The following is a 15297-nucleotide window of genomic DNA, read 5'->3' as shown; positions in this document are numbered from 1 at the left end:
TCCCCGATCCAACCCCTTTGATTTAACCCACCCCTTTCCCACCTACTGGATGAACGAGCAGACCAATAAATGATGTCCATGTAAGCAACTAAAATTAAAGACAATTTTTAAAATATCCATTCTATATATCCATTAAAAGCTTAAAGTCTCTATGTGTTTTCTTTCCTATTCAATGAAAAGTAATAATTTTTATATCTTATCCTATTTGAAAAAAAATGATTTCTATAATGAGGTATCAGTCCATCAGAATAAGAAAAAGTTACATATGATTTCTTGACCAAAAAAGGGGTTATGAAAATAGACGCCTCTGATTGAAGTACACAATGCAAATATTGGTCAAATGTTCAAATGGGTTGTGACGCTCCATTATGCACACACATATTACTCAGTACAGCCTATGAAAGTCCTGGTGATATACAGGGAGGGAGTGGACATTGGGCTGCTTATCACACAAGTCCCCAAAGCTTTATAATAAACGTTTTCTTATTCAATGGCTCAACAACTTTGGGAATTTTTATTAAATTTCGATAGATTGGTTCATTAAGTTAAGTGTCCAAACTTTCATCCGCTAATTGTAATCTGCATAAGGAAAAAGTTTGTGTATCATCATTGGGGATGTAAATTAAGTTATCAGCCATTGTCTTATCCCTTTATATCTCTGAGTATTATAATAGGAAGGATATTTTAAATTAAAATCTATATCAGAATAATAGAAAATCAATCTGTCTTTTCAAACATGTAGTATTTCCATAGGCTTCACTATAACTGGAACCATCGCCAGCATATTACAAAATATAACTTACACATTGAACAACAAGAATAATCATATCCATTAATAGTGCAGCAATAACAAGATGAAGAAGATATTTTTTGCAGTCAATAGATTATCAAAATGATATCATTAGTTTATTTCATTAAAAATTTGAAGGATAACGACATGCCCTGGTCAAGGAATAGCTAAGCTCCTAAAAAGGGGGGAAATTGCTGGACTAGCGAATATTTAGGTTTTTTTATGGCCGTGACGTAACAATAGTATAAATAAATGTTGACCAATCTATACTAAATAATCTGTACAGGGTGTTAACAATATAAGTTGGGTTACTGGGTGTTTTATTTGAAAAATTTAGTTACTAGAAATTATATTGCAATTTATTTTACCCGAATAATGACATTTTTGCCAAAAAAAAGCAAAGTAGTCTTTCTTTAGGTGTCAAAACTCTCTTTGTAAAAGAAAATCCAGGAAATTTTAGAAAATCAGGGAGTGAGAAGACATTGAAGATTCTTACCCACAAAATTTTCCATCATAAAATTCAAGATCAAACACGTAAGAATTAAGGGAGGCTTAAGCTATCTTTCATTGTGCTATCCCTGCCTCCCTTCTGTTACTTATCCTTTATTTTATTACGGATCTAGCTATTATTTTCTCCACTGGACAATATCGATCTTGTGTCCACTACACACAAATGGTGGTTCATCACAACCGCAAAATTTATTACAACAGCAACAAAAACTTACTTCCTTTCACTCTTATCATTTAAACCCACCATTAAAAAGACAATGACAAATAAAAGGGGATGTTTAATGATGAGAGAAACAAAGATGATTAAAGTCCCTCCACAGATTATGACGTCATACGATAAAATAACCAATGAGAGGCCAGCATAAATTTTACCATTGGTCAATTACTGTGTTTACTGGCCTCTCATTGGCTATTCTATACTACGTCATAATCTGTGGAGGGACTTTAATCATCTTTAGAGAAACCTATAGGGGACAAAGTTACAGTTTTTGCTAATGTAATAATATGACGTTCTGTTGATTTAATATTTCTGCGTAAGCTAATTCACAACATAGTCAACATACACTTTGATAAACAAATTCCTAAATAATCCTACATTCATAATAAGTCATAAATAACATAAAAAATGTTAAATATAAAAAGACATTGACAAATAAATTATTTCAATCATAAGATTTTTTATACTAAAACATGAAGGGAGGGAAATTTTCATAAATTTTATTAATCTAAAAAAAATTAAACAAAATAATTCTATACTGGATAAAAAAAATCCAGGAATACATTTTTGATCAAAACTGTAGGTCCACTGCAAGGGCGTCCAAGCTTTTTCATTTGGGGGGAGTAAAAATCCAAATTCATTTGGGGGGGGGGGGTAATCTTTAAATCATATAAGCAATGACGTCCAAGCTTTAATTTTTTTTTTTGCGGGGGGGAATTCAAAATTATGGGGGTGCCTATGGCAATTCCAATCTCATTGGAGGGGGTTAATCACCCCCCCCCCCCCCAATTGGACGTCCTTGGTCCACTGTTCATTGCTAATCAAGGGTACTTATGATGACCCTCTAGACGTGTTAAATACACTTCTAGTTTTACAAATGTTCATAATATGTTCAGGGAACTAAAAAAATATTTGCTAGTGCCGATACTGTACTGTAAAAAGCTAAAAAACTTAATGATTTAGAAATTTATTATTGGTCAAATAAAGTATTAAACATAAGAAGCGAAGCAATTCAAAGTTAACCACATCCTATTATATAAAATAGTAAGTTTTTTTTGGTCTAAACCTTAATATTTCAATTACTACTGAACTGAATGAGTTCTTTTTTAAAGGAAGACTTACATAGAATTTGGAATGGTTTTAGGCTATTTCATTTATAGATTTTCATAGAGTAAGGCAATTTTTAGAAGAAAAATACAATTTTAATAGAAAATGATTTAGAATATTGACCAATAAAGAAAATAATACAAATAACCATTTTATGTAAGTAACCCTCGTGCACAAATAAACTATGTCAAAGAAAAGTTACGCTTTAAAAAATCTTCAAAATTCCCATAGGATTTTAATTTGTTGACCTTCAGTAGCTAGCCTTCAGCTAAATTTTCACTTAATCCTTGAATTTCAAAGAAGAAGCATTTTTATGCCATTGTAAAATATATTAAATTCATTGTTACTATTTTGCCTAAAATATATCCCCCCCTCCCCCATTTCTATCGTAACAAGGACAAATTGTTACATTAAAAGTGCAGAAATAACAAGCAAATAATATTTTTTAAACAGAATTCTAGTATCTGAAATTGTTAAACAATTTTTGGATGAAACATTCAATAAATTACATGGTTTTTGGAAAGAACATTCGTTTTAAAGCAATTTTTGTTTTAAAATTTTCCAAATCAATCAATAAACAAGAAAGTAATTTTATTGAAGTCCATCAGTCAGTCGAACTGACAGCCAAACAGACGATTATAGAGTTGCTGCGCTGCCAAAAATGAGCCAATATGTCATCCTATATCACAAATATATATATTACAAACGGATTGTGTGATTTTTAACTCAAAAATACCAAAAATCGCTCAATTTAGTTTATTGAAAATAAAACCGTCTCTTATTCTGAATAGTATTGTAATATTTTTTTTGAATGAAATATGTTTGCTGTGTGTATTTGTTGCAGATATCATTTAAAGGGGGGAGGGTAGGCTATAATAGAAAAAAAGTATTAAAGAGGGGGGGGGGGGGAGTATGACAAAACATATTTTTATAGCGCGTGCTCATATCCCCCGATTCATAATATTTTACATAAAAACCTAAACTTTTTACACAAATATAAAAACGCTGTATAATTGTTGTTTTTGTTATGCTTTTAGGGTAAAGGACATCTATATCCAAAAGTAACGCAAAATTACAATTTTTTTGTCAAGAAAAGACAGGAAAGTTGATTTTTGCCCTTTCATCATTAATTTAGGTGTTTTTTTTAAGTTTTCTTTAAACATAATAGAGAACCTCATTCTATCTATAATACAAAGTAGCTTGATGTCTGTCTGTCCGTCTGTCTGTCCCTTAAGACCTTGGTAACCACAAAATCGATCGGATTCTACTCTTCAGGGTGGGACACCCCCAACCCCCTCCAAAAATGAAATCCCCCCCTCCCCTCTGGAGCACCAGAATTTAATTTTTTTTAAAACTACCTCATGGGGCAAAGCCCCCATAGGCTAGGGCGAATCCGCTAGTATATTATATAGGGATAGAATTTTTTACAATTGCACAAAACAATTACATTTAAATACTAAAAGAAAATAAAAGCTTTATTTAAAATGGTTAAAAATGCTAAATAAAAAGTAATGCTAAAACATTTTAAAATTTCAAACAAAATCAGCAAAATATCCATCTGCCCCTCCCCCCCAACATTTAACATTTATAGATATTTTTAGGAAAAAAGAGATGGCAAAATTTAGAAATATACATATACACACACACACTCTTAATCTAACAAATATATCCTGATTTCAATTCTACATCTGTCTGTGCCTCCCCCCGCCCCCGAGACGACGGGGGTTTTCACTCTTTTAATGGTATTTTAAGCCCCTTTTAGCTCCACCCCATAAAGACTATTTTCCCTAAAAAGAGAGAAAAGATCGTGTGCACAAAATATAAAAATGCGTTTTTGGATTCGGGTTTCATATGACAGTGCAAACTGTTTAGGACATTACAACTTTTAAATACCGTTGATTTCTGAAAATTTTTCCAATCGGAACATTTTGTAAAATTATTATATTTTAAAAATCAAGCCACAATTCCTGTCTTTTTCAGAGAATAATCCAAAAATATTTAAGATTGTAATAGACTATAAATAAAGTAATAGTCTTAAAACAATCTTAAAAATAATATCATATGTACGAAACAAGCAGTAATAGATTCTTGTCAACAAAATCATTTACATTTTTCGGTTGTAATCAAAATTATTTTTTTAGCAAATAAATGACGAATGATTAGAAGGAAAAAGCATGAAAGTGGGGGAGGGGGGGGGAGTTGCTCAAATGCTTTTAAATAAATGTAAAATAATATTTCAATAGCACAAAGAAGTTTCATTTAGATTTTTTAACAAATAAACTATTTGTGGAGGGGGGGGGGTGGAGGGTGGATATCTTATTGGCTTATGAAAAATAACAATCTAAAGAAAACCGTTTATTAATATTTTGTGTAAAAAATAACACTCAAAAGTTTTTTTTCAATTGATTTTGGTAATAAATAAAAAGTGGTATTTACATTTGGATAAAATAGGAAAAGTATTTATACAGGGTTTTTCTTTACTTAATAACACAATTTAAAAACCTTAATTTAGGACTTGAAGGTGTAAAAATGTAGATTTCTACAATATGTTTTTCGATTTTTTTATAAGATTTTATGAAAGTTTAACCCCTGAAAGTTAGATTTACAATGGAATACTATAAATGTTCCGCAATTTAGAACTTTTCTCATAGACTTTTTAAGTTATCTACAACCTAAGTTCACTTAGTTTGTTAATCTGCAAGCGCCGGTTTGTGGGCTAAGGCACTGCCCTTACTCTTATTATAAGTGTCATGCGTATGGAATAGTAGAGGATAAATATAGTTATATATTGCATCGTCTTATAATCAAATTTCCGCGGATAATAATGAAAAATTATAAGATTAAAACCAGTTTTGTTAGACCGAGGGACCGAAGGCTCTGGCTACCAAACTGATAATACCAATATTATAATATTTTTTTAATATTCATAGAAAATTGTCTATACTATGATATTATACATGATTTTTCAGTATAGCTAATCCAGCGCATGTTCATCGGTTTCTAATATTGCTGAAATTATTCTATATATAAAAGCTCGATGGTTGAAAGTATAAAAAGCTCCATTTGTCAATTTATTAGAATATGCGCCACCGAGCTTTTCAGGGAAGGAGAGAAAAGTTTTTCATCTAATATTAGGATCTAGCAGCTGCGCCCCTAGCACCTAGGGGCTTTGTATTCGACGGGTTAGAGGGCAGAAAAATAGCGTAAACCATCCTTCGACCTTAACCTAAAACCTAAAATAGCCTAAAACCATCCAAAGATGTTAAGCTTCACTAACATAGAGAACCTGGTCAGCGGTTAGTAAGATCTGTCGCTTCAGACAAAAAAATCTTACTTCGTTATAAAATAGGATATACTATAGATAGAATCTTACAGTAAATTAAGAAAGAGATTAAATTGTAATTCCTTGTCCTATCCCTGTACCCCCGAAGCTATTGCATTCGCGTGCTTCACACAACTTTTTCTAACCGTCAACACAAAAAATCCTATTTTTAAAGGGAATTAAATTGTTATAAGCTTTTAAGCAAAATAAACTTTTTTTCTCAAAAATTCAATCATTTAAGTGACCCTAGTAGCTTTAGGCTTATAGAGTTGAAAGATATTAACTTTCTAGATTTTAACATATTTTCTAACAAAAAGTATATTTTTTTAATATTATGATGTACTTGTAATAAACAGCAAATTTAAAAACAATAAGCAAAAGAAATATTATTTCAAATTAAAGGCATATTTTGCTTGAAATACTCCAAAATAAAACCCATATGTTTAAAAACTTGCATTTGTTATTTTTCTTAACCCTAGCTAGTTGGGCTCAACAAGTATAAAGATTTGTTTACTATATGTAGAATTAGGGGGGGGGGGGCAGATAAAGAAAAAGAAAGTGAATTGCTTTGCTCAAAGGCTAAAGAGTGAGTGTGATAAGGGGGAGGGGGAGGGGATAAGAATGGAAGATAAGAAGATACAATAGAAAAGGGGAGGGTTAGGCTTTAAAAGGGTGGGCATGTTATTTGTCGATCTTAGAATGGATTTCTACTCTTTGCAGAACAGAGTCAGGAAAAATATAATCTTTTTAATTTTATAAAAAAAATTATTTTTATATATTTTTTCTCTGTTCTATTTTTCAAAATAACAATAAGATTTAAAATAAAAAGTTATAAAGCTGTTTTTTCTTAATGGAAAAAAATAAAAAGGGTTAAAATTTTTCCAAACTCTGTTCTGCGTGACCCACATAAGCAATGAGCCCTAGGCAGCAAAACCCAAGGCTTTAAGCTATGGGCCTGTGTGTGTGTGTGTGTGTGTGAGTGTTAGGTAATATGGGCGCTAGATGAAAAACAGGTGAAAATGCTGGCAGAGCTAGGGTTAAACAAGTATCTTTACCCCCCCCCCCCCATTTTTTTTTAAATTACTGCATGCTTTTATAGGCCCTGTTTTAGATGAAAAGAAAGGGAAGGTTTTCTAATATAAAACCATGTGTACAATAGGCAATTGGAAAATAATATATAATAATAATATAGTTAGGCCAATTTAGATGAGATAGACAAAAGGGAAAATTTGGGAAGGGGTTGTTTGTGTGCTCTAGTTTCTTCATTTTACAAAGAAGTTTACAAAACATGTGAAATTAGAAAAATAAAAACCGGTTAAGTTAACCCTAATCTTAAAATAATATCTATCCTTTTATTTTTCAAAACAAATATGAATTTTACTGTAAATAAGTAAAAACAAGTTGATTATGATATACTCTATATCCTGTGTATTATATAACATCATTAGAAATGCAAATATTTCATTAAAATACCTAAAGTAGAATATATTAATTTTCAAATATTTCCTATATGAGAAAAAGAATAACATTATGTACTTAGGTTCATCTAAATTTAACAAAGATTCGTTCTAAATAAGAAATATTTGTAATTTTGCATACATATATACTATTAGATATAATTATATTTATTTAAAAATAAACATTTAATAAATAAAGACTACGGCTTTTTTTTATTAAAAACAATTCTACCAATCAAATTTGAAGCCCCTCCCACAAAGCGAGAAAAAGTGCGTCCGACACATTTTATCGGCCCTTGGATTGAGGCAGTTTTATTATCTGCCTTGGATACAAGCACTTTTATCCGTCATACGAGACTTAACACACCAATGCAAAGTAGAGAAAGAGCGCCAAGCCACACACACACACACACACACTTTTCTATGTACATAAAAACTACGTTGAGAAAAAGGCCACCAGCCAGTCAGTCTTAATTTTTCCCCTTTGCTGAAAGTTAGTCTGATAGGCCCATCCATCCGTTACGGGGAAAATTATTCAGTTTTTTTAATCGAGATATAAAAAAGTTGGCGGCAAACGTGAGAGAGGGGGGACTTTTTTGATAATATAGTGCCGCTGTAAAGGGATTAAATCATTTTTTTTTGTTATTTGGTTTACTTTATTTGCCGCTATCAAAAAAACATAGAATGTAAAAAAGTTTGAAAGTGATTTTAAAATATATTATAATTAGCATCGATAGTGGATTAGTTGTGGGGAGAGGTTATTTGTATAATAGCCTAAAACCATCCAAGGACCTTCATAAAGCTTTCCTTAAATGGAGAACTTAAATAGCTAGAAGGCAAACAAAAAGCCTGTATATAATAGGACTACGACATGTGCTTATTATTGATTCTTTCAACTTCTCATATCAAGGTTTAGGCTATTTTGCTGGGGGATTTGACTCCAGAAAAAAATGCAAACACCCCTACTCAAAAAATCTAATGGAAAAGGCGAAAATCGACACTGGTGGCTAGGAGCGAAACCGATGGTAAATCTGTAAAGTCCTTGGAAAAAGTAATGAAATATACAGTGTTTTTTTTTTAATGAGCACTTTTTTGAAAGCAATTTTACCCCACTTATAGTTATCAGAATTTAATGATTAATGGCTTATTTTCTTCGTTTTTTAAGGGAAATTATGAAACAACCAAAAAAAAATTACAGTTTTTGTTGAAAAAGTACAGTAAAGTTGAAAATTAAAAACTTAGGTGACAACATCTAAAAATGGTTTTAGCATAATTACTTTTCCTTAAAACCAATCATTATTTGATGGCAAAACTTAGAGCCATGAAAAATTTAATGCTAGCATTAAAAAAAGAGGGGGAGGGAAGAGTCTAAAACCTTGAGAAATACCAGAATTTTACCAAGAATGGCTTAACTCTGTGTGTGCCAAGCGCATTGAAGGCTAAATTAAAGCAAGTGCTTGAAGGCTGTTTTCTAGGGTTAAAGAGGTAGAGAAGGGGGGGGGGCAAATATTGTCGGGGTGGGGGCATAGGGTTAAAGAAGAAGTAAAAAGGAGTTGTACAAAGAATAGTGGAAGGCAGAACACGTAGAGGGAAAAATTTGAAAGTTGTTTTTGAAAAGAGTGTTCTTGGATTTTAGCGTGGTAAAGGAGCGCGATCATGTGTAGTGAGAGGGGGGGGGGAGGGGTGGACTGAAAAAGAGTCACGGGAAGTTTTTAATCAAAAAGTAAAGGGGGTGTAAAGGGTTAAAATCAACTTTATGGAGTGGTGTGTGTGTGTGTGTAGATAAGGGAAATGCTAGGGTTAAAACTAACTTTCTAATCTTTATAGCAAAACCTAACTTTCTATTTTGCTTAACACGCACAAAATAGCAATATTCCCCCTTTTAAACCCTTTCAAAAAATAAAAAAATTTCCAATGTAAGGGTTAAAAAATAAAAAAAGTTTAAAATATAAAAATAATTAACACCTAATGTGTTAATGGATTATTCAATAGAGTAGCTACTGAATTGAGTAGAGCCCATTTGTCAAATTGGGTGATTCCTTATGCATTAATGAAAGCGATAATGGTATGTTTATGAATTGACATCATAGAAAAGCAATTACAGACTAATATGGCTTAATTAACAAACCTATATTATACATTAGCTATTAATATAAAAGATCGATTTTTGATAAATGTATATTTATTTACAGAAAATGTATAATTATAGAAATAATTTGTATAAAAACAAATCAATTTTTGTAATGAAATTAATAAATGTTTCTAATAATGTACATTTTATTAGATACTAAGTAGCGCAACTACTCTTCAATTAGGCTTTGCCAGTTCACTGAAAATTTAATTATCTTAAAATGCAATTTTCATGGATTTATTGACATTACTCGCCAACTTTTTTATTGTTCTTTTTTATCAAAACGTAGGTACTATTTTTTAATCTCAGTAAATTTTCTAAGATAAATTATTAGATTTTTAGCTAACAAATTAATTTTTATCAGTTAATAATAAATACAATACATTTATAAGATTATTATAAAATATCACTGGAACGTGAAATTTTGCCCTAATCTGATTTTACAGTTAAACATGCTAGGACAATCTTTAATTTGTAAATTCAAAGAGGAAATAATTTACCAGAGAAACAAGTCTTGCGTAGAAAAATAGAGAAACTTGGCTAAAAAAATTTCTTAACCCTTCCCCTGCGGGCTTATATTCTTCCTCTCTCTCACACTATAATAAATAATAATAAAGACCCCTTGTTTTAAAGCACACTAAGTTTGCACCTGCCCCCCTCAACACAATTATTACATTAGTAGTAGCTACCCCCTTCTCCTATTCCCTTGTTTTTAACTTCCGGTTTTAGCTACTGGTCATGCAACCCCCCTCCCCCCCTCAAAACTCTATGTTTTCTGTTTTAACCCTTCTCTTTCCGTTTTATGTAGTTTGTCCCTTTAAAAGAATTATTATAGCATATACTTGGATTATCACCCCTTCCTCTTTGAAATCCTTTTTGTTTTTCCTGTTTTTATAAAAAAAAATAATAATTGCAGCATAACGGAAATAAAGCATTATACTAGATCCACTTTTTAAAGTTTTTAAAAAAGTTATTATGAAAAAGTTAATTCGTAAATCAATGGAATAGCCAAATTATTTTCAAACTTGAAACCTAATTATTGATTCTGTCTAATCTGAAATAATACATTAACCCTATCGTGCGATTAAAGGACTAATACAAGCTTTGTTAAGAATATATAAATAGCCCCCACCCCCCAAATATTGATGAATATCACAGCAAGCAAACATATTGCTCCTACTACTGGCCATTTTATCGATTTTTTATGCTGTAAAAACAAAATGGCACACTCCAAAAACCTCCCCCCCCCCACCAAATATTTGCTAACCCTTTCATAAGCTCCCCTCTTTCTTCTGTAAATACCTTTTTTATAATTCCCCCTGACCATCTCTTAATTTTGATAAAAATAAATAAATTCCCTCATCTCGTATAATACATAATATCTCTCAAAAGGGTTATGTTAAAACATACAGGGTGTCCCTTTTAAAAATCATTTGATTCCTTTCTTAAAATTTTAAAAAATCCGCAAAGAAACAGAAAAAAATACAGGATAATGAAAAAATTAGAACCCCTTGTAAATTACACAAATATTGAATTCCAAAATAATGAACTTTAAGCATTTTTTTTTAAAGGCGCAAATAAAAATCTGGACTATGGCCAACACAACATAACATTGCTAACATTCCAAAGTGCATGAAATCTCCCCTTTTAAAATAAGTTTTAATTACTGCATCATGAAAGAAAAAATGCAACCCCCCTTTTTAAAAGGCATAGAAATATTTCTAGAAAGCCATAACATCAGATTGAGGGAATATTATTTTTCTATTTAGACAGCTAGGGTTAAAAACAAAAAATGCGCACAATCCTATAAAAAAATCTTATAAGTAATGTTGTATGCTTTAAAAAATTATTTTTTTTTTAATTGTCAATAACCTAAATTGATACTATAATAATATTTAAAAACAGATGTAAAATAAAAATAAAGGTGTTTTTTTTTTAATGCAACTTATTTAACCCTAGTGAAAATACACAACTGGGGAGAAAATAGGAATTAAGGGAGGCACAGGGGAGTATGTCTATGCCCCTTGCCTAGCTTTAGTTCTATTGGTGATACATCGCTTCCGCATTTATTGTTTAGTTTTTCATATTGTCAAAGTCGTCAGTTCTACAAATTATAACTATATCTTAAACTGCCCCTTGCCATTATAAACTTAATTCACAGTAATAAAAACTTTGCTATTAAGTTTTTTAGCTAATCATATACAATACACTTAGGCGGAAGGTATGGCACAGCCCACTCTAAATACATGTACATGTAAATATGGCTTCTCTGTGCATGCATTGTACATATTGTGCACAAAAATACATTATTACGATCATCATGCAATGTGTAATGAAATCAAACGTTTATGGTAACTTTTATTTTCAACAATTTATACATCAAGACTTAAGAAGAGGGGATTGATCAATATGGAGCTTATATAAAAAGCACATATGTCTATTTATGTCAATTCTCCGATAAAATTTAATAAGAGCCTGAATATGATAAACAAACAACACTTTGATTGCACGACTGTAGTCTTTTAGTCTATAGTAAATAGATTAATTAAAAAGCTAAGGCATTCCACCAACTCATACTTTTAATGTCAAGCATCTGAAAAAGAAGCATTGCAAGTAAACTTTTAAATTCTTTAGTTTGACGCAGTTTGGCCAACAGGCATATATCCTATTACCTTATATAATAGGACAATTCTAAAATGTTTTTAGTTATAAAATATGTCATATCAACATGATGGAATAATCCAACTCTACTCAAATGTGTATAAATTCATGGGGAGTGTAAAAATAAAATCTAGATCTTTATCTGAAAACAAATATTGATAAGCTAAGTTTATTTGCTTATTAACCCGCCCAGCTAAGTTACTTGCCTGTGCTTGCATCCTTATTCTAGTTTTTAACTTATTTTATTATGCATTAAATTAAACAAATACAAAATTATAAAACCCGTTATATTTTTATCTACAAAATATGGATGACTTTAACAATGGATTTATTATTACTTGGATCTTACACCAAATTATCCAGTACTTTAATAAAGTGAAGGTTGTAGCTTACTAAAATAACGCCCCCCCTCCTACTATAAACTAACTGACCAATAAATGATGTCCATGATATACGTATATTCTATCTAGTATTTTAACTTATTTTATTCTATTTTATTTATGATAGAAATGTTTATGTTCCAATAAAAAAATGCAGTAAGCCTCCCTCACCCAACATCAATTGCCTACTTCCTTAATTACAATCATAGTCATAGTCTATAAAGCTTACAAAACAAGCATAGCTTTTCATGAATAGCATTTTAAAAACGGTTGACACCCTTAGCAAAGACAATAAACCAATCAAAATTTACAATTACCTTTTGATAATCCTTTAAACGAGATCCTAAAGGTGGTGCAAAAGTAAAAAGCTTTTTAAAACTTTAAATTAATATACATTTTTAGATTATATTACAAACACAACATCCTTTAAAAGTAAATCAAGGACTTTTAAAAGTTTTTACACCTGTAAATCAAAATAAAATGCATAAAATAAATATTAATATAAAAACGTTTAATTAAGATGACAAATGCCTTGTTAAGTTCTAAAAGTACCAAACTAAACAAGTTTTTTTTTTATATTGTTATATGTTTACCATTAATTAAACCAAAAATATTTCCCAAAAACAAGTTATTACTAATAAAAATAAACTTTTTCAGATGTTATGATTATATTATATAATATTTTGTTATTGTATGATGAAGACAGAAAACACTAGAAAAAGATAATTGTGGTAATATCACAATATAATCCTTTTTTAGTTCCCTAGCTGATCCCCCCCCCCCCCCCGTTCCCAAATAACAAGGATAATTATGTCTAAAGAAGCACAGCAATACAGGAAGGGGGCTTACATCGGGCTGTTTGTTGTACTAGTCCCCAAAGTTTTGTATTAATGTTTTCTTTTCAACTTTGGGGGTTATTATTGACTTTATATGGGTTGCATGTCCAAACGTTTTAACCACTAATTGTAATCTACAGAAGGGGTAATTTTGTGTGTCATGATTGGAAATGTACGTCAATTTATTGGCCATTGTCTTATCCCTTTAGATCCCTGACAACAATATAACCAGTAGAATTATTTATCACTTGTTAGATTGATTATTACGATGAATAAGTTTTCCTTTAAATTTATTCTCTAAAATTAGCTTAACGGCCCGAGTGACGTACAGACAAAATAAGTATATTGTAGCTTCGCTACTAATGCAAAGACTGTAATGCGAGTAAAAAACAAAATATAACGAGATGTACAGAAAGAGATTAATGGATATAAAATATACGTGGATGTTGTAACATGTGAAAAATTGTCATGGACATCAATTATTGGTAAGTTAGTTAATCCAGTAGGAGAGGAAGGGGATGGGGGTAAAGGGGGTGGATCGTTTTTATAGCCAACTACAAGTTTCACTTTATTAGAGTACATGATAAACTGGTGTAATATCCAAGAATAATAAATCCATTAAGAGATTATTATGTTATATTCACAGAAAGTAGAAAGAAAGAGAAAGTGGTTATTATTACAATATTTTTTAGTAGCGCAGCTACTATATAACCAGGATATGTCTGTACGTACATCACTCTACCGTCAGGACGTACACCAGTCACACTTTTTTATTTTTTTTTTAATGAAATGGCTTTAAAAGCATGTCAGCTAACTATGCAGTTAACTAATCTTTTTTTATTCAAAATTAAGACAGATTGATTTTTCTTTGCTACTTTAGAACATATTTGTCCTTGTTTAAAAGTGTTATATATAATTATATCGTTAAAACGATGATAAGAAATGCTATAAAAACGAATTGGTAAAAATCAATGGAAATATTTGAAAATAAAGATTAAAGTGACATTTTAAATAAAATCAAACATTTAAATAAAACTAAAAATATTAAAACTAGAAATAACGAGCTACTTGTTAAATATTATTTTAATAAAATATTACAAAAATTAATTTAATTATTTGTTAAGTAAAAAAGAGCTTTAAAAAGATAAAAACTTACCTTTTAAGTAAAGGAGTGTATAGAAAGAAGGACTGTCAGTCCAAACCTTAAAAAAGTCTAAAGAAAAAAAAACACAATAAAAAAGTTTTAACCCTATATGCCTGGGCACCAAGAGTAGAACTGCATGTAGACTTGTTGCAATATCATGTCCTCCCCCACTAGAGCATCTTCCCCAGAAAAATACAATCCTCCTTTCCCCTTTTTTCTCTTCCTCACACACTCACATACTTCCCATGCAATAAATGTATGTGTGAGTGTGTGTTACCTAAACTGCATTCTACTTCCCCCCCCCCCACCACCTTTAAGTGCATCTTTTACGACCGACACCACCTCCCCTATGGATGCCTACCCCATTACGTCCTCTTTCTTACGTGTTTTAACCCTTCTTTACTTGCAGTTTCCGCGACGGTACCTTCTTTCCCACCTCCCCTGCCCTCATGTTTTCAACCCGTCAGACTCTATCCTTTCAGCTATAGAGTCTTAGGGTTAAACATTGTATTTTCAAAAAGTTTCTCCAAAATTCTTAATGTTTTGTATTTATCAAGAAGTTTTTTTTTTTATCAAGGCAAAAGAACTATTCTTTAATATTGGTCTGTGTTTTTCGGATGGTTTTATTATATTTTATCTATAGGGGACACAACACAGCAATTTCTTCAAGACTCTTATGGCAGGGGGTGGAGTCGCTAATGCAAGAATTATATAAAAGTGCTAAATCAAAATTTCTTACTTT

The 15297-nt window shown here is 31.0% G+C and overlaps 1 protein-coding gene across 1 annotated transcript in view; it reads right to left on the bottom strand.

Annotated features, from left to right (window-relative positions):
- Positions 1-14825, bottom strand: part of hb (zinc finger protein hunchback) — a 36751-nt gene extending 21926 nt beyond the window's left edge. The window contains exon 1 of the mRNA XM_080167134.1: positions 14568-14825. The gene's annotated coding sequence lies outside the window, so the exon portion shown is untranslated. The remainder of the gene's footprint in view (positions 1-14567) is intronic.
- Positions 14826-15297: the final 472 nt, after the last annotated feature.

This window comes from Acartia tonsa, chromosome 1, assembly GCF_053477335.1.
Source record: "Acartia tonsa isolate MP-2025a chromosome 1, ASM5347733v1, whole genome shotgun sequence".
In the NCBI taxonomy this organism is placed as follows: domain Eukaryota; kingdom Metazoa; phylum Arthropoda; class Copepoda; order Calanoida; family Acartiidae; genus Acartia; species Acartia tonsa.
The sequence above is the reverse complement of the archived record's forward strand: the minus strand, read 5'-3'. Positions and strand labels throughout refer to the sequence as shown.